The sequence below is a fragment of the Gymnoscopelus braueri genome (assembly GCF_963280865.1).
Source record: "Gymnoscopelus braueri genome assembly, chromosome: 10".
In the NCBI taxonomy this organism is placed as follows: domain Eukaryota; kingdom Metazoa; phylum Chordata; class Actinopteri; order Myctophiformes; family Myctophidae; genus Gymnoscopelus; species Gymnoscopelus braueri.
In genome coordinates this window covers 15,468,330-15,474,329 of record NC_137611.1, presented here as the reverse complement: position 1 = coordinate 15,474,329, position 6,000 = coordinate 15,468,330, and the positions used below count along the sequence as shown (strand labels likewise).

At 38.7% G+C, this 6,000-nt stretch overlaps 1 protein-coding gene across 1 annotated transcript in view; it reads right to left on the bottom strand.

Annotated features, from left to right (window-relative positions):
• The window catches only part of lig1 (ligase I, DNA, ATP-dependent), a 228,321-nt gene that overhangs the window by 47,124 nt on the left and 175,197 nt on the right, over nt 1-6,000 (bottom strand). The gene's annotated exons all lie outside the window — the stretch shown is intronic.

The following is a 6,000-nucleotide window of genomic DNA, read 5'->3' as shown; positions in this document are numbered from 1 at the left end:
AACCTTTTCAGGCCACAACCCCTAAAAGAATCATATTTAAACTGGCAACCCCCCCCAAAATAATCATATTTAAACTGGGGACCCCCCCCAAAATAATCATATTTAAACTGGGGACCCCCCACCCTGACAAGCACTTGGAATGAAGGAGTTGAGGCGTACCATTTAGTTTGACTCAGTTCCACAGATAAATATTGTGAAAATAGCAGATCTACAATTATTATTCTTTTTTTGTGTAACTTTGAGTTGCATCCTATGTATGACAGGTGCTATGTGAATAAAGATCATTATCATTATCATCATTACAAGCGATACAAACGTTGTGAGGCCTTGTGAGCTTGTACAGCTATTCTCAAAATGTTTGCCTCTTTCTTATATTATTTGACAATTTGGCCAATGTTTGACCAGTTTAGTACAGTTTGTTGATTACTTTTGATGCAGTAATGGTATTTTTAATAATTTTTTTATGTAGTAAAAAGGTCTTCAATTGTCACTTCACTGTCATCTTGGGCATAATGTATTGATTAGACCACGGACCTGAGAGCTGCTAAATGATTAATTGTTAATCATAGCTGGTCTAAAGTATTCCAGAGAACCCCATGTGTTGAGAAGAATCAGTGTTGTGTAACTTACTTTGACTGCAGCAACATATTTGACTGTCTATCTACTGTATGGGCTTTGAATATCAGTCATTTTGAAACAGTCTCCTCCACAGTCAGGACAGACACTTGTCCTTTCACTCTTTTTCTTACTGGGAATTGGCTTGGGGTCCATATTTGATCAAGATGACATCCTTCTTCTCAAACATCTCACAACTCTCTCTCACGTTGCTGCTCTGTTTACAACTGCACTGATGATGGGGGCGGGGCGGAAAGCCAAACAAGCCATTCACGTGACTTGATCCTTCCAAAAAAAAAAACTTTGATTAATACTGACATTTGGACCAATCCAACTAACAGGCACCTATCCTACAGTATAGAGCGTCGCAGTTCCCGCCCACTTCCTGTTTTTTTTGGTGCCGGAAGAAAAAACTCAATGCATTTTTCCATTGACATTTCCAAAAATATTTATATCTATTAATTTAAGCCTCGAATCAAGCCATCACGAGATGACATGAATCATGACCATAAAACGTTTTTTTCTGTGATTTTTATTTTATTTTATATTTAATTATATGATATACTATATTTAATAAATACCCTTTGTTTTGCCGTTTTCAACAAAAAAAAAATCACAGAATCAAACGTTTATGGTCATGATTCATGTCATGTCATGATGGCTTGATTCGAGGCTTAAATTAATAGATATAAATATTTTTGGAAATGTCAATGGAAAAATGCATTGAGTTTTTTCTTCCGGCACCAAAAAAAACAGGAAGTGGGCGGGAACTGCGACGCTCTATATTATGTGTGACAGCACCGCGCCGACCTTTTATGCCACAGCGCCGCCTGGAGGCTGCAACAAAAATTAAATAATAAAACACACACTGCTTAACTGTCCTGACTTGGAGTGCACTTCATTAAAGGTTGGCTCTGTTCCAGAGCGTTAGTGAGTGGAGAACTCTCGCTAACGCTCTGGACCAAAGCTAATTGGGTAAGTGATATTTTTTGGTTAAAACAATATATATATATAATTATTTTCAAAAGGGTAGGCTACTCCTCCCCGTCTCTCTAGCTCTTCAATAAAAAGAAAATACATGTTGAGGTGGGTTGCAACATTTCTGGAGAAATTAAAAGGAGACTGAGGAGAGACTGAGAGTACCCATTTATCAGTTTCATTTTTATGGTGTTCCAGTTCCAGTGCTCATTTCTTTGATCACTTCCAATTTCACTTGTGTAATCTGTATCCTGTCTGAGTTCTCTATCCTAATATCTATACTATATATATATATTATATATATAATATATATCCTAATAACATTGGTATCCCGCGTTGAAAATGCATTTTCTGTTAAATAAAGAGCTGGAGAGACATGCTGCTGTTACTGAACAAACACTCTTACAATGAGTAGCCTACTACCACAACAATATAGATATTTAACACCAAATAAAATCACTTTCCCTACGTTTAATATGCTGTCCCTCTGCAAATAAACAATACAAGTAAAGTAAATCCCCCAATTGTTGAGAGAACATTTACTCTGAGCACTGTAGTGATTGGATGTGCTTTCCTTAATTAGGCTATTACATTGGATGCACCTGTTACTGTTCTGCTCTGCTCTGCTCTACTCTGGTCTGCTGGCTCTTTTGTAATACCACTTAATTTGAACCTGCCAGCACAGCTGATAGAAAAACCTGTATCCTAGTTTGTCTGAACATCGTTTCAATGAATGCACGATAAATAGTACAGAAGGAACACTATCCTGTACCACTCATTCAGTAGTAGATACTGCACTCAGTGGTGGAAAAAGTAAAAAAAAAAAAACCTAAGTAAAAGTATCAATACTGCAATGTAGAAATACTCTGTTACAAGTAAAATCTCGGCATTCAAAACTTACTTGAGTAAAAGTACAAAAGTATTGGCATCAAAATGTACTTATTATGCAGAATGTCCCATTTCACAAGTTTTCAAAAAGATCTTTTGAATCTTTTGATCTACAAGCTCACAATAAGTCTCGATGGGACGCATTGTGAGCTTGTAGATCTGCTATTTTCAAATGGCTGAAATGTAGGGCTGAAGTGGTTAATGTAGGTTTTGTAATAATAATCAAAATCTACAAAGTAACTACTCCTAGTAACTAAGGTTTTCTAAAAATTGTAGTGGAGTAGAAGAAACAGTAGCCTACTGAAAATTGGAAACAAAAGTAAAAATACCTCAAAAGTGTACTTAAGTACAGTACTTGAGTAAATGTACTTAGTTACTTTCCACCACTGATGGCACTCAGGTAAAGGATGAGCTTCAGGCAGTAATCCTTGCTCACAGAGTGTACAAATTGTTTTATGCAACCAAATGGACCCGTAATGGTTTGGTTACATTTGTTTAAAAGGATTAAATTAACACTGAATATGTGTGTGGGGGGCATAATAGGACTATGCCATGTTGCTTTTAACAAAATGGGCACTGAGAATGATGTGCTGGAATCCAATTTCTATGGTGGGGGTGGGGTTACATCCTTAAGGTTAGATAAGGATTATTTATGAACACAAAGTTGATAGTTCAAATCCTTGAACTGGCTTGGAAAGCCTGGCCTGGGTGAGTGATAAAATAGTAAAAAATAAATGGTAAATGGTGCATTTATATAGCGCTAATGCGCTATTATCCAAAGTGCTTTACATAGACTGTGCATTACATTCACCCATTCACACACACATTCATATACCGATGGCGGAGGAAACCATGCAAGGCACCAACCTGCTCATCGGGAGCAATTAGGGGTTCAGCGTCTTGCTCAAGGACACTTTGACACTAACTCTGGGGGAGCCCGGGATCGAACTGGGAACCTCGCGGCTCCCATCCGCCTGCTCTACCGGCCACTCTACCCCTGAGCCAATGCCGCCCCTACATAATGATAATGAATGGGTAATGCTCTCACCTGGCTCAACATGACTGTCTTCATGTCCCTTTGAGCAAGGCACTTCACATTTCAATTGTAACTAGAACGGGATATACTGTACATGCAGAGCCAGGCCGGGTGGCCTACCCAGGGCTGTGTAAGTCTCGGGTTGCAGCTGTCAGGCCTAGAGAAAGCGGTGGGGGGGATAGCATTTCTATAGCATTCTATAAGGTCAACATACGGTTGACCTTTTTGCATTTGTGACATCCCGTATGATCAGTGAAATCACGTTTCGAGGCCCCTCCATAGACATAAATACGTAGACGCCATATTGGCCACACTGGGGCCGTACGTCAACGTCACCGCCATATTAAGAAGAGGGGCCCTAACAAAAAAAAAGATGTTTTGAGTTGTATAAGTAGGCCTAACTGAGACTAAACCTTTTCTGTGTTTTAAAACAATAAGCCTAACCCTAACTATGAGTATCCTATCAAAACATAATGTCTGACATTTGCAACAAACCAAAGCGCTTGATATCGGTTGAGAATATTCAATTCAATTCAATTCAAAAAGTTATTCGTATTTAATTAGACATTTCTGTCTTGAGATGCATCGTCTCGTTTTTCAAGCACAACACACAAACCATGAATAAATAGAACATGTCAACAAACATAACCATCATGATAACAATTATGATGATTTTAATTGCGGCAAAGTGGCAATCTTCTTTTCTTTCAGTAAATGTTCACACTTCTATTGTAACAGTCATAAGCTTTGAAGCTTGACTCACAAAACAAGTCCTCGGAGACCATAATTGTCATCAAAAAATATGCTTTACTTAAAATAAAACTGCAAAAAACAATGTGGCAACAACATTGCTTCAAAGACTGCTCCGCTCCAAACTGACAAAAACCCACCAGACTATATGAATTGGCAATCAAATAAAAGAGACGCGTCACATTGTCTGAGGCTTAATTAGACAATTAAATCAAGGAGCATAATCATTGGCTCATTCTTAATACAGATATATTGCACACTGCACATGACATTCTTAATATGGCGAGACCTCCCGCTTCAATAGACATGGGGCAAGTCATGCATTAGGAGACAGGTGTGGCTGGAACTCTTAATATGGCGACTGGGATTAGTATTACACATAGTTCCAGCTAACAGCAGTGGTCCATGCGGTATCCACAAGTTTCCCAGGGAGCTTACTGGGGAAAAGGGGGTGTGCCAATTATGGGCTTCACCTGTGTTGTCAGTCATTCAATTCATTTGAGTGATCCAGTCAACAATAATGTCGGAACACTGTAACCTGACATAAGGGTCATGACATTAGCAGTGGTGTAAAAAGTACTCAAACGTTTTACTTAAGTAAAAGTATCAATACTGCAATGTAGAAGTACTCTGTTACAAGTAAAAGTACAAAAGTATTGGTATCAAAAAGTACCAAAAGTAAAAGTACAAAAATGTTTGAAAATATCAGACGTGCAAGCTCACAACGCGTCGCATCGTGAGCTTGTAAATCATATATATAAGGTATAAAGGGTATAAAATAGGCCTAAAGTGGTTAATGTATGTTTTATAATGTAATGTATTTATTTATATCTATATGTAGTGGAGTAGAACAAAAAGTATAGACAATTTGAAATACTCTGGTAAAGTAAATGTACCTCAAAATTGTACCTACAGTAAGTAGTACTTGAGTAAATGTACTTAGTTACTTCAAATGAATGATCAATGCTTATTATCAAGTGCTGAAGTCAAGTGACGCCCATAATTCACGCAAGACCTGGGGAGGCCATGGGACACTGGAAAGTCGTGGATATACGTGTGTGGGCCCTTCAACGTGATTCATATTTGGGGTCAATCGGACGACGCATTCATGATTGCTGGCATTGTTTTGCTAAATAGGCCCCTATGCAAACTTGCAAATCGGTATTGAGTCGGTATCTCATGACTCAAGGGATAATGTGTAGCGTTTGAGTTTCTGAAAAGAATCTGTTGGAGGAGCAAAAGGTGTATTTGGAAGAAAATGCTAAATCTCGTCAGGCAGGCATACTGTATATGGGGAATATCATGATTCCAAGAATCCAGGGGAAAATATTTTTTTATTGTATAACCTACTGTACCTACCGTTCAAGAGTTATAGGTCAAAACATAAAGCGGGCAAGTATTGCGCCGCCATGAGGTTGATGATGTTGATTTGAAAGATTTGGGGTGGAGTTACTTTGTTTGCCTACTGGCAGCATGCACAAAATATGTGGCGCGGTCCAGCAGTGTTGCGATATCCAGCTCCGCACACAGTGTCGAAGTGTCCTTGTGCAAGACACTGAACCCCTAATTGCTCTCTATGAGCGGGTTGGTACCTTGCATGGTTTCCTCCGCCATCGGTGTGTGAATGGGTGAATGTAATGCACAATCTATGTAAAGCACTTTGGATAAAAGTGCTATATAAATGCACCATTTACCATGATTTATAGGCCTAAATGCCTGTTAGGGTTGTGCCT